Here is a 19523-nt window from a genome sequence, read left to right as displayed (position 1 = left end):
GGTTTTGCAAGGAGGGATGGGGGGAAGGGGGTGGGGGAAACCTGAATCTGCCCTCAGAGCAGCTGCGTGCGGAGAGGCACTTTGAAGGTTGTTGTTGTTGTTTGTGTTGGGGGAGCCCCCAGAAACCCCAGCTGCCACCAGTAAGCCCCAGGGTGCTCGGCACTGTACAGGCAGAGGATGAAAAGGTGGTCCCTGTCCTGAAAAGGCAGGAGGCAGAGAAAAGAGAGGGAGGCAGCAAGGAGAGACAGCAGCACAGGGAGACCAAACATTGTACTGGAGCTTTGGGGGATTTTTCTTGGCAAAGAAAGAACATCCTGACTCTGGGGGTGTTGTTCAGGGCTGGACCGAGGGGAAGGGACACGGACCCTTCTGTGGGTGTTCCTTGTCACGTTAGCTAGAGCATGGGCAGTCTGTGGGTAGGTTCAGTCCTCGTTGTCCCAGTCCCCTTCCCCCTCCCCTCTTCCTTTTCCCCCCAGCCCTCAGTAAATACTAACGTACCCCCTTTAGATTGTAATGGGGTTTGAACAGATACATGGGTAGGTCTCAATGTGGGAAATCAATGTTCAGGTTTAGATGAAGTTTTTCCCCGCTGTGGTGCGTTTTTGCAGAGGAAATGACCAGAAAGCTTTCTCTACAGTTTTAGGAAAACAAAACCAAGTAAATAATATGAAAACTGGACAATTTTAACTTCAAACAATCTGAATAGGTGCCTAACTGCTCCTTTTGAGGCTGCATGCAGGGGACAATGATGGAAGTGAGCACAGGAGTGGGTAGAGGAGAGAGACAGACCCCATTAGCATCCCGTTTGAGGAGGAGTAGATGAGGCGCTTAGGGACATGGTTTAGTGGGTGGTGGTGTTGGGTCGATGGTTGGACTCGATGATCTTAGAGGTCTTTTCCAACCTCAATGATTCTATGAGTCTATGAGTGGTTGATGCAAACTTGCACCTTACTAGTCACCAGCAAATCCCCCAGGACAGCAGGTTATGCATCCTCCAGCCACACACACAGCTCCGACTGGAACTTGTCTCAGACTAGACACTGTCGAATTAAATCATAGGACACCAATCCATGGGAAAATCCATGTGATTTCATGATGCAAATCCAAAAAGATGTGAAGAGGTTGACCCACGATATATCGGACTATTAGGGGTTGTCAGTGGAGGTGAGTGAGAGCAATCTGGTAAATTCACCAGAAAATGCAGTTTTGCTGAAATCAAAATTGTTCAGCATTTTAATTTAGTGAACAGTTTGTACGAAGAATGAGAAAGGAAATTTGCACGGCATGGTGAGACTGAATGATCTCCCTGGGGTCAGCCGGGACAGTGCTGGGTTGGGAACTGATCTGCTAGCTTTTGTGCTACAAATGCTCATGTTGGGTGCTCTCCTCACAGCATCTTAACTCCACTTGGAAAATGACTTTGGTTTCAAGCTCATCATGGCCTTTCAGAAATAGTTTGAACTGAATGAGAAGAGGGCTTAAGTCCAGTTGGATTTACATGTGCCTCTTGTCCATTTTTCCAGCTGGTTTAGTTAGATGACTTGTAGGGGAACTTGCAGGGAAGTTTTGAGGAATATAAAAGTGATAGTAGAAGTCATAGTACCTTGAAATTGCAAATCAGCTCCTCTTCTTTAAGATGTCTCATGAGAGGAGGCCAGGTGATCAGTCAGTAATGGCAATGGGAGGCACATTTGGGAGGAGTGCAAGGAAGAGTTCCTTCATGCAGCTGCATCTCTCACAGCCATGGAAGGCGAGAAAATCAGGTATTGGTGGCTGGATTTCAATGGGGCTGAGGCAGGGCTCAGAACAATACTTGTATTATACTTAAACATACCAAGGTACAAGTGAGCAAACCTTCAGGGCATCAGCTGACTGCTACAAGAACCAGCATTTCTCTGTGTTTGGAGCCTTTCACAACTGGCCTGGTGCCTTGCTCCTTTCGCCTGCATCTGGAGCAGCAGGTAACCCTGGAGACATTGGACTTGGGGACTTGGTCTCATCTAGTGTAGCAAGGCATGAACTCTTAGCTAGCAAGGCTAGCAGTGCCGACCTTCAGCAAGGCCAGAGACTATCATGCCACCCACAAGACAGCTCTTCTTTCTGCACTGTCTCATTGCTTTTCCAGGTGGCCACAGGGGCCCTCTTTCAGTCCCTTTTCTTTGCTGTGCTTTGCTGATGAAATGCTATTTGAGGAAGCTCGTGCTCATGGAAGAGCCATGTATCAGGCAGACCCTGCAGAAAGGTTGGGCATAAGCTAGGAGTGGTTATTACCTGATCCCCTCACAAAACATGTACAAGTGCCCAGCGAGTGCAAAAGCCGCTGACAACTCCACCTCGTTGCCAGCAGACTGGCGACACCAGGTCTTCCTTTCCACAGCAGTGGCAGACCATGGTACCAGTCTTGTCGGCTGCAGGGGGCCCCAGGGGACTTGGTTCACTTCTCAGAGGAGACTTTGCTCCCTGGCTATGGAGCAGAGAAACATCATATTAGCTGAACAGGTGTAGTTGGCAAAAAAAATAGACAGGCTTTTTGGGGACACAAATGAAGGAGAACTTGATTGTCCAAAAGCCTGTCTATTTTTCCAAACGTACCAGATGGTTTAATAAGGGAATATTGCCTTTCCTAATTAAATCACAGCATCTGGGTGAGCAGCACTGTAGCTATGGAGAAGAGTCCCCCAAATCCTCAGATTGTAGTTGGCTAGGACACTGAGATGGACTCTTGGCTTCCATACAAAGGCAAACATGGGCTCTTAGAGTCCATTTGGATCGGTTACTATCCCAGTGATCCGGGAAGGGAAAGAAGCACAGGAGAACTTCTCCTGAGGTCAGGCTGTTAATTCTCTATCAGTGGTGGGTGAGAGCCTGGGACTGGTGAAAACTGTCTGGCTCTGCCTTCTCAGCTCTCCTACTCAAGTTGAAGTCAGGCTGGGTTGGGAAGAAAATGTCGTGTTTGTCCCAAGGAGCAACTCCTGCTCCTGCAGAAAGGGGTGGGTTGCAGAATTACCTGTGGTTGCAAGCAGAGAGGATTGGCCTGGCTGGGGGAGCTGCGCCAGGAGGAAAGAAAGAAGATAGACCTGTGCATGATGCCTGGCTTTGCCCTGAGTGCTGCTTCACACCGCTCAGACAGTCAGTCAAACAAGCCAACAAAAGCTCAATAAGCTGGTGTCAACATTTCATGCTGCCACGTCCCGCTGCTGGATTCTCGCCCTGTCGGATGCAACGGGCCCTTTTCCAGGACACGAGGAATGTCAGAACTCCATCACTTGGCTGGCAAGGACGCTCCTTTCTCCCTAATCACAGGGAGAGATTTCATTTCCTGGTTTCGCCCACGATCTCCATTTGATAAAGGCAAGACGTTCTGCTGTGGGTTAGGCGCACGCAGAGAGTTTTGCAGAGAAGCAGTGTGTTCAGACTAGGGTAGGGAAATCACCACGGGCCTCCCTGGAGTGACAAGAAACACTTATAGGGGTCTCACTGCTGATGGCTATACCTACTCACTGCCCTGGGGACCAGATCTGACTGCCTCCTGAACACATGCCTGCAGGCCCATCTTCCAGCTCATCCTCCTGAACATGTGCCCTTCCTGGCCAGCACTTGCAGCTGGCCCTGCTGGAGCATTGCCTCCACGGATCGGGAGGTCAGGGCAGTGCTGTTGAGATGCAGCACTGGGATGTTTCTCCAAAGCCTCCTGCCCTCAGAAACAGACATGATGGTGCAACCCCCTTTATCATCCCTGCTAAGGGTTTGGCGCTCTTTAAGCGAGCTGGCCCAGCTAGGGACTGAAATGCTTCAGCTGTTGTGGTGAGGGTGGGCAGCCAGCCTCGTGGTGGGCACTTCCTAAGTGGTCCCAGCTCCCATTGCTCTCCCGTGGTGCCTGACCTGATTTATCAGGCCACCTCCAAATCTACAGCAAATGTCCACTCACTGGTGTGCCGGGATCTGGCGGGCCCCGAGGCAGAGCCAAGGCAGACGGAGAGTTACCTCCCTCAGGGACAAACAACTTTTGTTTCCCCTTTGCAAAAAGGAGAGACAGTCTGTGGGTCTGGCCTTTGAGCCTCAGCATCTGCTGTGCTGAAATGCTCTGTGGGTATGTTTGCACGGGAGCATGCAGGGACCTGCAAGGGAAGGGGCGATTATCTGCCTGGAACAACAGCAGCATTTTCCCCAACAAGCGGGAGCGTGTGCACTGGGGGAGGGGAGGATCCAGCCCTGCACAGGAATCGTCTCCCTGTGCTTGTGTGTGCACTGCAACCTCGTTGACCAGCGCTGATAATAACCCCGATGAGTCAGGATCGTTCCCGTGGAGCTGCAAACCACTGTGCAGCTCCCAGCCAGGCAGAATACGTTGGGCAGCGAGGCAGGTGCTGTCTGCAGAGAGGGACAGGCGGGTTGCATCTCTTTCATCTTCTTGAAGCCTCCCAAGGGGCACAGGGTAGATCCATCTCTCCCTTTGCAGTGGATCCTCTGACTGGTAACCAAAGGCCCTGAACCGCATCTCTGCGTGCAAACCTGATTCTCACCCTTTTTGCCCAATACAAATTTGAACGGGGATTTCCTTAGAGCAGCTCCAGCTTATCCTGGCCTGAGGTCCGAGAGGAGTCCATTGATGGGTGAGCTTGACTCAGGCCACCCATCATACCTAGTTTTGGGGATAGAGGCTGGTGCAATGCAAACCACTCCTTCTGGTCTCCCCAGCATCCAGTGCAGGCTCCACTAAGGCATCTTTGGCTTTTGAGGCTGAATGCTGGGTAGTCCCTGCCCTCACGTGCACGGGAGGGCATCACCACAGAGCTCATGCTGGAATCGGGGCCCCCACTCTCTATGGTGTTGCACAAGGCTATTGTGTAGGACAGACCAAACACAATGGATTGCTAAGAGTGAAGGACACGAGGTTGTTGGCAGTGTTGGACTGGAATCCAAGTCTCTTTGGGCCCTTTGTGGGGTCATAACCACTGCTGTGCCATGCTCTCCTCGTTGGCTTCCCCACCGAGGATGATGCACACTGATTCCTACAGGGCGCTGCTGACAGATCCCTTGCCCCTTTAAAAGAGATGAAGTCATCTGCCTCCGAAGCCATCTGGCACCAGGACAGTCAGAAGCTCAGTGCAACAGAAGGCTGGGATGCCAGCCCGCAGAGGGGATGTCATCGCTCTACAGACAGATGGGACCCTGATGGGATGGGGTGAGATGCTGTGCAAGACCCCAGGAGAAAGTTTGGTGTTGCAGGGAAGGCAATGAAGACCTGCCGGCATAGAGTACTGGGGTGTGCCACAGCCCCGCTTCCATCGTCTGTGCCGAGTGGAGCCCCATCGGGAGGCGGGAGCTGCGCACTGTCCTCCTGGGAGGGCATGGGTTGGACCACGGCTCTCGTCATGGGATGAGCTAGCAAGTCAGTGTGTCTCCTCCTCCCCCTCCATCCCTCTGCGCAGAGCAGGCATTAGCTCATCTCAAGCCAATCGGTCTCCACCGCGTGCCGGATGGCTGATCTCATCCTTGGCTGGGGTGGCGGTGACTGAATCCGGAGCAGCGTGTAATTGCAGTCTCTGCAGGGTGGCCGTCGGGGCAGCACGGGGAGAGGAGCCACCACATCCCTGCGAGGCACGGGGAAGTGACCTCAAGCAAAACTGCCCACCAGACCTGGTGATTTCATCAGAGCATGCTGGGGGATGAGGCGAGGTCCTTGCTGGCGTGCCCAGGGAACAGCCTCTCACTTCCAGGTCTGGCAGGAGGTTTCTCTCTCAGTTTCTGAGGTAGCATCACCGGCCTTACGTTCCCAGAGTGCCTACATGGCCAGTGCCTCTTGTATCACAGACTCCTTAACCCTCCTAGCTTAATTAGTTAAGGAGCTGGTGCTCTTCACAGGACTTCACCGGGTCATGCTATCGTCCACCAGGAATGTTCCAGGCCACCATAAGTCTTTCTGAAGCTCCTACGCTGGAGCCCCTTCTCCCCACCATGCACTGCAAGGCACAGTGGCTTCCAGCCAAGGCAGGGCCCCATCAAGTCCCTCCTCGTGGCCCTGTTGCTCAGGAAGGAGCTGGGGCTGTGGTGGATGGATTGACGCAGACGTGCCTTTCCATCGACCTTGCTGAAAAACCAAGCTTTAGCTTGGTGTCTGTGCAGGAGAGAGAGGTTGGTGGGGGTGGCAGTGAAGAAGGGTGGGGAGGAGAACATGGGAAAGGGTTGGGTCTTTACTAGGGGGTGGGGAAAGAGGACAGTGAGTTAATTTATCTGAAGGGTAGAGAAGGGACGAGAGGTTAAATTACAACCCCAGAAGTTCAGGTGTCTGTCCAGGGGGAATGAGCTGTTCCCAGAAGATGCCTCTCTCCCCTCACTGGCCCCACACAACTGGCTTAGACTGGATGTTTAACTTCTAGTCCAGTGTACTGGATCACATGCTGGGGATTGCACAGGCACTGGGAGATCAGGCATGGGCAGAGCAGGGGACTGCCCGCTCTCTTGCTTCACGCAGAGGTCTCCGGTTTGCCCGGCTCAAGCAGAAACCCTTTCAAAGTGGAGGTTAATTTTCAAGTAGGGAAATAACTTGTGTTTGCTCTGGTCTGGCCTGAAAAGTCCTGGATCACTAACTCTTTTCCCTAGAAAGACAACTCCTCTCCTGCTTTGTCTTGCTTTGGGAAAAAAATTCTGTTCTACTCCAGCCCTGATCCTTTGTACCCTCTTCTCCTTTGCATAGCAGTCTGTAAATGTTTCTCTGTTAATCAGTTGCCTCAACCCCAGATTTTCCTGCTCCCCTTTCAGACCACCACTGTCTACCACTTCTTCTTTGGCTTGGTGCTGAGACCTAATGCCCAGTCTTGCCTGGCGGAGAAGCCAGCCTGGAACTTCCTTGCTCCAAGGGCATTATAAAGAGGTGCCATTGTGCAATGGAGTCTTGTACCAGGAATACAATCCACGTGATGATTATCTTGATACCATCCTCACTGAACCAGGGGAGCCTGAGCCAAAAGAAAAATTTAGAGCTAAACAGCTCTTGTTTACAGGAAGCCGGAGCACAGTGTCTGGGCTTGTACCAGTGTAGCAGGAGATGTTGCTGTTGTCTCAGACTGCAAAATATTGATGGATGGCGTGTCCCTGAGATTTCCCAGAGATGTTGTGGGAGCAATTTCCCTGATTTCTGAAGCATCTTGCACAGCAGCCCAAGGGGAAAAGTGTTTGCTTTGGCTGGACTGGGCAATCAAACAAAGGTCATCAGCTTTATTGACTGTTATGTTTGGCCATGATCACTGCAGGCTTTGCAACCTATGCAGCACTCTGTGCGTTGGTATGGAGAAAGGTAGGGTCTCAGACATGTTGTATAGGTCGGTGGCCACCAACGGACACAGTACCAGCAGCCCAAATCTCTGTGAATTTGTACTACTGAACAAATCCACTGTCCAAACTCCCACCGATTTCTCACAGGGTATCAAAGGAGAGGAGACAAACTTCTCTCCCAACAGTGAAGCTACTTTTCTGGGGGTATTATTACCTTCCTTCTGGGTTTACAAAACCGTGGTCCTACAGGCAAAAAGTTGGTGGACTGCTCTGCAGAAATGGGTAAAGAGCTTCATCTCCAAGGCTTGTCCTGCTCTCGGACAAGGCAACAAACAACTGAGAGAGAAAATAAAAATGGCTGATTGCTATCCAGATGTGAGGGAGGGTTTGCCCACATCTGGCAGGGAGTGTTTCACAATGGGAACAGCTTTCCTCAGCCCTCGGCACACAGCTGGGGGTGGCTGTTGCACCCACAAACAGGATGGTCCAGTTCCTGTGGAGGCAGAAGATCTGTTTGGCCAGTTTGATGAGTCAGAGAACATTTACCAAGACCTTTTTGTGTCAGGAAATATGTTTTGATGAAAACAGGAAGAAGTTAAAAAAAAAAAAGAGTGAAAAATGAGAGAAATGCAGATTGCAGAGGCATTTCCCCAAAACAGCAAATAAATCTTAGTGCTGAGGGATACCACCCAGCCCAGTCGTGACAGTCCGTTTGGGGTTCACCAGTGACCCACTGCCTGCTTTCAAGCGAGCCGCCTTTGCTAAACTGCCAAAAAAAAAAAAGAGTGAAAAATGAGAGAAATGCAGATTGCAGAGGCATTTCCCCAACCCAAACAGCAAATCTTAGTGCTGAGGGATACCACCCAGCCCAGTCGTGACAGTCCGTTTGGGGTTCACCAGTGACCCACTGCCTGCTTTCAAGTGAGCCGCCTTTGCTAAACTGCCCATGGAGTTACAGGTAAGACTTTGCCCGTCTTTGAAACACTTTGCCCAAGCACTCGGAGAAATGTCCGAGAGGTTTCCCCTCGGACTTGTGCTGCTGGTTTTTATCAGCCCTGTGCTCCTTCCCATTGTTGCTGGGGCGGGGGGATAAGGACGGTTGTAGGTCTGACAGTCTTCTTGGTAAAACACTTGTGATGAGAACAGGAGGGGCAGGGCACCTCTAGGTGTTAACCTGGGCCCACGCTATCTCCCAGATATCTGTCATGTCTCAGTGCCTGTATCCTCCAAGGCAGGCAGGAGGATCTGTTAACCTCCTTTTCATTGGTGGGGAAGCTGAGGCACAGAGATGTTCAGCTATACTTACAAATATTTTAAGCTAAACAGGGATTAGGTGGGTGAGGGGGAGCAGAGGAATGGAGAAGGGGCCTGAGGACTAGGAGGTTTGGTAGGGCCAGAAGATACAGGCTACCAAAGGGCTGCCTTAGGAAGGCGAGCCTTTCCAGCCTCCTTTGGAGAGCCAAACCCTCTGTTTTGTCAGGGTTGGTGAAGGTGCTTACCTTGTCACCCTGTCCAGCAGATCCTTCCCCAGTGAGCTGGGCATGAGGAATCAACTCAGCCACTTGAGATGAAGGCTGGATACATTACTGGGTAGCAAATACAGTGTCTCTTCAGCGTCCCCTCTAAACACAGCTTTCCTGGTTTGTCTTGAATCAGTGAAAGATGTGTGCAGTGAGGCCATGCATGGAAAGTGGATGAAGGCAGGAGGCATCTCTTCTTTGCCTGTAACACCAGGCAACATGGCCCTGAGAGGGCTGCAGAGCAACCCCATGGTGCCAGGGCTTTGCTCATGATGCTGACTCTGTCCCAAGGTCGTGGTGCCCTCTGAACTCCCCCAGAAAGGAGGTTTCTCCATTTTCTGCTATGGCAGCACTCTCCACCGTTGATGTTGGGTTGGGACTTTTGCTCTGAAGCAGCTTTGAGCCTCCACCCTTCCCTCCTCCCCCTGTCTTGTGCAGTTCGGGCATAGCATGAGCAAGAGGAAGGGTCGACCTTCATTAGAATAAATATGAGAGGCAGTCTGCCAGAAAGATAAACAGAAAAAGGGCAGGGTGAGAGGTGTGGAGAATCCCTAAAGCTGAGGGGCTTTGCATTAATTATCATATTAAGTGTTTGAATGGCCAAAATACCCATCTCCATTTTCATGCGTGTTCACTTTAAAAAAAAAAAAAAATCCTGCTTAATTGCTCCACTTAATTCATTAAAGGATTATAGCAAAGACTAAAGGAAAAAGGGTGAAGTATGATGGGTGGTTCTGGCATCCTGCTCCAAACCATCTGTGAGTGTTTTGGAGGTAGCACAGGGTGCAGACATGACTCCCGCACCCCGTGCTCCTGCTCCGTTCCCAGCAGCGCCGGGTGAACCCTAGTGCCCAGGAGCTTGAGCAACCTCGACCACTGGCAACTGATGGGTATCAGGAGTGCAGCCCCAGGCACTCTTCCTTGCTCAGCAGATGCAACTCCTCCCCAGCACTTTTCTGTCTCCCAGTCCTTCTCAGGAGGCTTTGCCAAGACCTCAAGCCACTCTCCAACCTCGTTACTTGGCTGCACATTTGACAGATGCTCCTGACCCATTGACAGTACCCAGTACCAAGCCGTCCCATAAACCAGGGTTTTCTTTTTGTTTTCTAACAGAGCTGAAATGCTGCAGCAGGAGGCAATGTTGATTTTTGCAAAATGCCTTCTGTATTCATTTGCATTGAGCTTTAGAAGTAAACCTGGGAGACTGGTTTGTCTCTCAGGCCCATTTTTATTTGAGTTCCCAAAGTTTAGAGGCCAGGTTGATGTATGCCACGCTGATGTGGGTCTGCCTGCATCGCCTCTGGGCAGGGACCATGGTGGCAGAGAAAGGGTTAGGGGAAATGATGGTGGTGGCTGGTGCAGGTGGGGAGTTTGCTGCCTGATAAAGGGGAGGGGAGTGGCTGGCAGGAGGTTAAAGGCAGGAGAGGAGATTGCCCATTGCTTCTTTGAGAGTGCTTTGGTGTGACCAAAGCCAGTGTGGAGTGGTGGCTTTGGAGCAGAAGAAGGATAAGGGTAAGTCCACCTTGGTGGGACTAGCTGTCCCGAGGAGTGGAGGAAAGTGCTGCCATGAGCAAGGGGCACAGGGGATCTCACAGGACAAAGAGAAATAGGAATGGAGCTCTGCAGCTGGAGCGTGTCTGTGAAACCAGCTTTAAGCTATTACCTTGTCCTGAGGAAGGCTGGTGGCTAAACAGCCCTGAGGGACTGTGTTTGGGGGTGAGGTACTTGGGATGCTGTTGTAGGGCCCCTGAAATCAGATCACACCCCACTGAGCAGTTTATTTGCTGAAGAGAGGTGAAGGCTGCCTTCTGTCCTGCTCCTCACGGCTTGGCAAAGGGCTCGGCCTTAGGAAGCGAGCCCGTGCATGAGGGGGCCAGGACAGCATGGCAGACCTTGGTGTAGGCTTCCCGTGCTGCCCGGAGTGCATCGCCTTCCCAAATCAAGCTCCTGCAGGGCCTGAGGTCACCATTTTAACACTGCTTCTTCCCAGCTGCCAGCGTGCCCTGAGCCAAGATGGGCTGGGGAGGGGGAGTGAGGTATTGCAACCTGTTCCCTCCAGGAATGACTGCGTACACATGGCTCCTGAGCAATAACAGGAGCTATTCGGAAGCCAGGGTTTGGCCTGAGAGGGGAGCAGAGCATCTACTGCTCTGGGGTGCCCTCAAATCAATGTGCAACACCTGGAGCAGCTGGCTGGGTTCAGGCAAGGCTGAGCACCCTGGCAGGGCTCAGCCCTTCTGCAGAGCATCCCGGGTTCAGCCGACTGGCCCAGCTTTTGCTCCCTTCTTCCCTTGATTGTCCCTCTCCGATCTTATTGCTGACTGCAGGTGGTAGCAGGTGCCTCGCGAAAAAGGCAGATTGGAGGTACAGATCTGTGTGTGTGTGAGGGGGAAAACAGCAAATTGTCCTTGAAACAATGTCCCTTTTCAGAGCCTTGGCTCCTGGCAGGAATAATCAGTCCTCCCTGGGTGGCTCAGCCTGGCAGCAGCTCTGCCTAATCCAGCCCAAGTCGGGGCAAATCTGTGGATTGCTCAACTGCGGGGTGACATGAGATGCTTCTGCAGCCCATCAGGGAGCTCCTGCGGCTTGTTGTGGCTCTGGAGGAGGCTGGGAGGAAAGGGTAGGTGACACGTTTGTACGGGCAGGCACATCCGCACGGGCAGGCAGGAGTGCTTGGGAGGGATGGGTCATGTTCCGCTCTGAGGCAGCCCCCGTGGGGGACGCTGGGGGTTGATCCAGGGTGGGGGTCAGGGTGCAGTAAGGAATAATGCTCGAGGGTCATCCGTTGCCGGGTGGGAAGAGGACTGACTACTTGTTTGTGGGTCAGTCTCGGTCCCCTGGTGCTGGAACCAAGGTAGAGCCACTGTGCTGCAGCAGCTGGTTGCAAGCAGCCCTGTGCCCTGGACAAAGCTATTGTCTGCAGAACAGCTACCCTCACCTGTGGGTGAAATATAAGGGCTATTTGAAGGGTCTCAGGGTCTGAATAATCCTATTTCCTCCGAGTGGAGGAAGAGACAGCACGATAGTGCTCTCTGGAGCTGTTTGCAATAGTGCTGCTCAGATTACAGGTGTGTGTGTGCAGAGATTTAATTTCAGGAGTTGTCAGCAATGCATGTTCACTGGGGACTTCTTTTTGCAAGTGAATCTTGTGCTGTTTTGGATGTAATACTCATTGTTTGAAATGCCCTCCTGGAGTTTTCCCTTACCAACTTTTATCTGTCTCCGCCATCATAAATATCGTCTCATTTTCTCTTTCAAATGGGTCCTGGAATGAACGCTGTGGGGTGTCTTGTACCCCAGCCTGGGGAATTCAGATTTTATTTGCAACATGCCAGGGAATTTTATTTTCCAGTAACGACTTGTACTGTAATTGTGAACTTCCTCTTACAACAGAGATCTACCTCCCCGCTTCCCTGGTGAACACTTGCTTTGGGAATGGAGGCTGAAGCAGTGCTGGTGTTTTTCAGTGGGTTTTCTAAAGTCCCACTGAAATTCCCAGAGTTTTAGCAAAGTTGCTGCAGGAAGACAGGGACTTGGACACCTTTTGCTGCAGAACATCTGGAGAGGGAGATGCAGGAAGGGCTATTGCAGCTGGACCTGCCCCACAGGGAGGATGGAGGGAAGGAGAGTCCCCTCTTACCTCATCCACCCTCCGCCTTCCCTCCCCAGCTCCTGTTTTCCACTTCTTTTGCCTCCTCTCGACAAGCTCTGACCCACAGCCTGGCCCTGGGCCGCCTCCTCCTAATCGGGGATCAAAGCCAAGCTCACACCTACAGCGCTGGCAGGGAGGGCAGCGCTGCCTTGTCACCTGCCCTGCACGCTGGTTGCCTGACTTGTGCCTGCCAGTGTCGTCTGACTGCCGCAATTAGGGCACGAGAGGAGAGTTTACTTAGCCTGTTCCTGCCAGACCCCAGGGTGATGAAAGTTGGTTTTTAAAGGCAGCGAGATAGGACTGGGGAGGGGATCAAAGGCATCCTGCCTGCCTACAGAAGCAGTTGGTGATGCAAAGCGCAGGGCTGCGCTCTCCGAGGCGATGCTCAGCCCTGCACACCTCGCCCTCCCAGCCTTGCTTGCGGTTCCCCTCGACCGCAGCGCTGGCTCCAGACCTGCTGCTCCCCACGGGGGGAAAGCTCTGGGCTACACCGAGGACAGACATCCCTCTGTCACCAACCCCTTCTCCTGCATCAGGGCCCACAGGGAGGTGGCTGTGGCCCATGGCATCGGGGGGCTCTTTGCCCTCCCCCGGGGGAACACACAGCACCCCTGTGTGCCGCTTCCAGGGCCAGAGCTGCAGAAATTGCATTACCATTAAAATGCAGCTTCCACTGCCTGGCAAGCATGGAGCAGCCTCTGTTCCCACGGACTCATTTACCTGCTTGGAAGTGGAAAGTGTTCAGTACCTGGCGGGCTCTGCTGAGCTAATTAATTTATTTAATAATGATGCTTAGCTGCTCTCCAGGCCTAGCTGCTTTGCATCCCAAAGGGTGATGATTTTTTTAGAAATTCCCAGCAGAGATGTGCCTGGTTTATTTATATAGATAGATTTTTATTTTTTTTTTCTTTTCCTCTCCTCCATTTTGTACAGCATCTTGCAGAACAGGGCTCTGGTTCTGTACCCCTGCTCTGACATGCTGTTGTCATACACATGGGCACTCCCAGCAGTCTGGGGACACTCCTGTTCAACTGCTCCGTGAACGCTGTGGGCTCTGCCCTCTGGGAGAATAAGTCCTAGGGCCCCATGAACCAGAGGAGCTGCAGCCTAATTAACCTGAAATCTTCTGAGGACTGCAGTCGCTAGAGGGGGACAGGGGAGCCCCTGCTGCTAGCCTGGATGTGAATGATTCATGGGCACCCTATTTCCCTTCCTCTTCAGTCCCTGGGAAGAAATCCAGCTGGCTCAGAGGGATGCGGGAGGATGCCCTGCCAGCTTTCTGTCATGACTGTTGTCATCTCAGCGTTGATGCTCCCAAGCAACACCTTCCCCTTGGCTGCAGCCGGCTGGAAGTAGGGACCAGGCTGTGCCCCAGACTAGGGACGTGCGTTTCCTAGCAGGGATTAGGAAAGCCTTGTTACCTTACCGGGAACCTCTGCCTATTTTTCCTGCTGCCCCTGGCAAAGCTGTTGGGACAGTTGACTTCAGGGAGCTTGTGTCTTGTTGCAACACAAAATGGAAATGCTGATGGAGGCTGCCTTGCCTTCAGGGACAAGCAAGAAAACATGGGTGTGGGAAAAAGTCTGTTATCCTGTAGGGCAGGTGCAGGGCATGCAACTGGAATTACCCAAAGCAGTGCCCATGGAGGCATCTGGGCAGTGAGGACATTGGCTCACTGCTGGGGCACGGGTGCAGGTCTTGCCCTTGCTGCCCCAGGGACCGTGGAAGGGAGGAGAGGACGAAGGTGCCATCAGCTGGTTTGCCCAGAGCCCGTCCAGTGCCATAGCCTAGCGTGGGTGCATCTCTGCCAGAGCCTGGCTCCGTGGCAGAGTTCAGCAAAATGCACCCTGGCACCATCCAGCCCAAACCCTAGGTGACCATCCTGTTCATGTGGGGACTTCTGTGGGTAGATCCCATCCTGAAAGAGAAGAAAAAGCTCCCAGCACTGTGACTGGAGGAGGGTCTTTTCCGCTTGAGCTCAGCCCGGGCTGGAATGCACCAGCCTCGTCAGCGTAACGAGGTGTCCGTCACTCCCAGGGCGGGCTCACTCACCTGATGCCGTTCCCCACACTTTCTCACCGCTCTGCACAAGTTTGCTCTCCTCTTTGCCCTGAGACAGGCCTGGGTGTTTCTGTGACTTGCACCCCCGGTTTGTGCCCCGGCGGGTTGCTCTCCACTTTGTGTTCCTGATTCCTACCCCAAATTGCATTTTTCTCTGCCGGTGAGTCACACGTTGTGCTGTTGCAATACTCACCTTGCCACGACCTCTGTGGGAGCCATGTCCCTGCATGCAGGAGCTCATTTGGGGTGCAGTGATTCAGCTCAGATCAGAGGACTTGTGCCTCTTCCCTGTGCCCAGCTGTGTGTATCCAAGAAAGCATTTCTGCCCGGTGGAGAGTGAATCACCCAGGAGTGGCTTACCCAGCCCTGCCTGCTGCCAGCAGGAAAGGCAACGGGAGGAGAGAAGGGGAACACGGCTGGGAATTCACTGGCAGGGAAACCTTCCTCCTGCACTTGGGACCGAGGCCACTTTGCAATGCAACGCTCGGGTTTTGGGTTGCAGAGGAAGAAGAGTCAGGTGGAGATGTAATGTTTGGTTGCTCTTGTATAGGCTTGCAGGCCACCCCGGCGCCTGTCCTCCTGGAGCAGAGAGCAGCCGGTGCCTGCCCCGCTCTTACTGCATAGGCTGCAGCTTGTCTCCAGCCCAGTGGCTTGTTCTCTGCTAATGCTTCAGGCAAGCTGGGACATGGCCACCGCGGAGAGGATGTCCGCTTTGTCATGCGTTGAGCTGATGCTGGGGTGATCTCTCTGCTGATTCCCACAGCTGCTCTCTGGAGCTAGAGCCTGGGGATTTTCCAAGCCGGGGAGCTGGTATGGGGCCATCCTGCTGCTCAGCTGTCATCTTTGACAGGCAGTGGGTGGCATTTTGAGTGGAGGGAGCGAGATTTCATTGTGTTCTTTCTGCTGTGTTGATTTCATTTGCTGTGGTCTGCATTTGCTCTACAGCGGCCCAGAGCAGTTAAAGGCATCTAATTTAAGAACTACCAGAATAAATATAAGTTGTGGCAATGACATCAGTTTTAAAAGAAAGCCACTTGGTGAGTCTTGCCCTTTGACCTGTCTGTTTTGGTGCACTCTGTAGCATGGCGAGCATTACTCACTTGGAGCAAAATCATTTTTGCACTACTGGGTCCTGGCAGAAGGGAGCTGGGAGCTGAGGGTAAGGCTGCTTTGGCTTCCCCAAAAAGCTGATGTGATGGATGAGTCTGGTGAGCATGTGTTTGGATAGGATTTGGAAGGGGGAAGTCCCTATCAGGTCAGAGCAGCCTTATGGCCAGTAATCGAACAGCCTCCTGCCCCGGGAGCACTCGGAGAAAGGGCAGGACCGGTGCATGGACCCAGGTGTTGGGGGCCGCAGTCAGCCCGTCCACGCGCTGCCCCATGCGGAGCTGTGCTCCGAGGTGCCTCCCAGGCTCCGTGCTTGGCTGTGGGTCTGACTTGTGTTTTCCAGTGGGAGTATCAGCCAGGATCGCTGGGCCTCGCTGCTGGCTCCATTCAGTCTGCCTGAGGAGTGATGTGGATGGCAGCAAAGCTCTGATCTGGAAACAGGTCCCTAAAGGACAGCGCTGATGCGCTTGCCTGTCTGTCCCCACCCTGGGTCACATCAGACTCAGCTCGTTGCCTTCATATTCAAAATGCATCATGGCTTATCCCACGTGGCCAGGCATCCCTTGTTTGATACCAAGCAATGGGTTGTTGCCTCCTGGACCTGGGAAGATGACTCCCAACCTCCTCCCAGGTGGTGTTGCCATCCTTCAGGCACCTTTGTCATGCTGTTACCGCTGGCAGATGCGTGCACGTACATGCAGCTGGTGCTGAGGTGTCCCAGGATGAGGGCTGCGAGGTGCTGTGATAATACACATGATCAATAACTGCAGGGGATGAATCTCAGATACACATCTCTGGGGCAAGGGACCTGCAGCTCATGTATTTCTGGCACAGGAATCAAGTGTCCCATTAAAATCTCAGCCCCTGAAAGTTAAATGATAAATCTGACACTGATAGGTGTGGGTAGGGAATTTTCTGCAAGCTGCTGACTGTAAACATTGCCATTAATATTACTCTTGAGAGGATCTTGTTAATGATTTATTAGATCTGTGTGGGACAGGCCCATAGAAGACACATGGAATAAATCAGGTGAAACCCTGAAATGCCCTTAGGCTGGTTCAACCCCTGCTACTGCAGCGAGGGTGATGGGAGCACGGCAGCCTGTGGCGAGGCTTTCCATGGGCACGCCGCAGTGCTGGCCAGGATGGGGTCTGCTGACAGGACCTGGGATTAAGAGAGGACGTGAGGGAGCGAGTTGCAAAGAGCTTGGTCTTTCCTGGGGACCCGAAATGGCCGGGCTGTGGCAGCGTGCAGCTTTGTGCCCCGTGCTGCGAGGGGGGACGGGAGGGAAGCATGTTGCTACAGTTCTGCTGTTACCACATCCAAAATTATCGTTCATATAAACAAGCAACATGAACATATGAATATATCGTCCATATGAGCAAGCAAACCTCAGGACAAACTGGGACTAATCTGGGGGAAGTGGGAAAAGGCAGAAGCCACTAGGCAAGGGGGAACGGGGTTGTACGGGGGACTGCTCCTTCAGGCAATGGGCTCCCGTTGCTGGCACTGCAATTTAACCCATCTTGCTTGACCATGCTCTGAGGCTGCTGGACACTCTTGCAATGATCGCACGATGTGTCCAAATTTCCCCCGGTGCAGTTTGGAAGGGGAAGATGTGGATGTAAAGGAGCCGGGGGTACCTGGGGAGCAGCTCCGCTGTGCTGATGTAGGAATTTCTCCTTAGCCCCAGGCAATTATCCAGCAGCAATTATCTCCTGTGGGTGCCACCCAGAGCGAAGCTCTCACTGGGTTTTATTTCCTGGACATCTAATGACTTGCCTAAAGAAAGCTCTGCTGTAAAGCCTGCATCACCCCGCTCTGTGCATTAGTACGAGGGTTTGTGCCTGGCTGACTTGCACTCGGACGGGTGCCAGAAGACGGGCTCTGCAGAGGGCACTGAAGCAGAAAAGGGACTGTTTGCCGGGGCTCCAGAGCAGCCTGGGCTGAGGTTTAAAGCCTAGGCCTGTATGTTGGCATAAATTATCCTCTTACTCAGAATCCCCACCTTCTCCAGACTCTGGTGAGCCTTTTCTGTCCGTGGTTGTATAGGGAGGGTCTAGCTCCATGGGGCCCAGTGCTGCACTAAAAAATGAATGTTGTGTACCATCACTGCCCCAGTTGGGCTGAGGGTGGAGATTTGCCACTGAGATTTAGGAGAGGTCATCACGTATTAGGTGGCCTTTAACAGGGCCTAAGGGCTTACACACCAGGGCTCTGGAGGGGGTGTCTGTACTTCAGGTGGCTGAGCTGACTGTGGGGATCATTCTACCTTCTGAGGGGCTTTCCCTGGTACCTGGAGAGCATCTCCTTTCAGTTGCATTTTCTTGCTGTTAGTTTCTTTTAATAGAAAATAAGTAATTCTGGGGACATGCTGACATAGAAAGGAAAGGAGGACAAAATCTGGGGTTTGCTCTCATGATAAATCAGGTGCCCTGCTACAGTCACGTGCATCCTCAGAGCATGAGGTTATTCCTCTACACCAGTGTCTGAACTTGTCTTGTCTTTGGTAAGGAGGTAAATGACATCTTTATGGGACGTGTAAGGAGGTAAATGACATCTTTATGGGACGTGTAAGGAGGTAAATGACATCTTTATGGGACGTGTAAGGAGGTAAATGACATCTTTATGGGACGTGTAAGGAGGTAAATGACATCTTTATGGGACGTGTAAGGAGGTAAATGACATCTTTATGGGACGTGTAAGGAGGTAAATGACATCTTTATGGGACGTGTAAGGAGGTAAATGACATCTTTATGGGACGTGTAAGGAGGTAAATGACATCTTTATGGGACGTGTAAGGAGGTAAATGACATCTTTATGGGACGTGTAAGGAGGTAAATGACATCTTTATGGGACGTGTAAGGAGGTAAATGACATCTTTATGGGACGTGTAAGGAGGTAAATGACATCTTTATGGGACGTGTAAGGAGGTAAATGACATCTTTATGGGACGTGTAAGGAGGTAAATGACATCTTTATGGGACGTGTAAGGAGGTAAATGACATCTTTATGGGACGTGTAAGGAGGTAAATGACATCTTTATGGGACGTGTATCTATCTGTGCTGCAGGCAAACAGCTTGAACATCCTGGGTATCAAATCAGAGGGGTAAAGTCCTTGAAATGAGGAATTCCAAACACCAAGAGAGCAGGAACTGAGAAGTAACCAGTTCCTTGACTGACCATGGGAAACCCAGCCTTCTGGTTAGCTTCAGCACAAGCTTTGCAGCCGTGTAGGCAGGCAGATGGATGGTTGAGATCTTCTAATACATATTGGCCAATACTGACATGGTTTGGCATATGTGTACATAGGATGACTGTGAGTAGCCTAAATATGATTATTGGGCAATAGTTTGCTGTTATACAAATCACACAGATGTTGCACAACCAGGGAGGGGTAATTCTTCAGGTGTCCCAGTGCCTCAGCTATGGCTCTGCTCGGCTGAGAGTCCCGCTTAAGCAATGTTGTGGGAGAACAACGCAGGGCACATGGTGCTCCTTAATGTCATGTCTTGTTCCAGGCACAGGGGACAGATCCTGCACCCTACCTCTTTTGTATTGCTGTCACAGGCAGAAGGGAAGGGTGTGCCTGCTACGTGACACACTGCTGGTGGAAGTGCCTGTCCTCTGTCCCTCAGCCATCCCTTGTCCCTTCCTTTAGCATCGGTTAGAGCTGTGCAAGGGCACAGGAGCTGTGGCTGTCCCATCAACAGACATCGGACTGCTCTCAGATAAGCTTGGGGCCAAGTTTTTCATTGAGTTTTAAATCTGGAGAACCTCACGCTTACAGCCCCAGGGTGCAAGGAGCCCAGACTGGCTGCAGCTGGGAACACACCCCATTGTGTTGATGCACTTTGGCTCTGCTGCTCACTGCTGCTGGGTAGTCTGGCAACGTGAGCTGTTCAGA

The sequence above is a fragment of the Aptenodytes forsteri genome, unplaced genomic scaffold (genome assembly GCF_000699145.1).
Source record: "Aptenodytes forsteri isolate BGI_AS27 unplaced genomic scaffold, ASM69914v1 Scaffold54, whole genome shotgun sequence".
Classification (NCBI taxonomy): Eukaryota; Metazoa; Chordata; class Aves; order Sphenisciformes; family Spheniscidae; genus Aptenodytes; species Aptenodytes forsteri.
Note: the sequence above shows the minus strand (reverse complement) of the source record.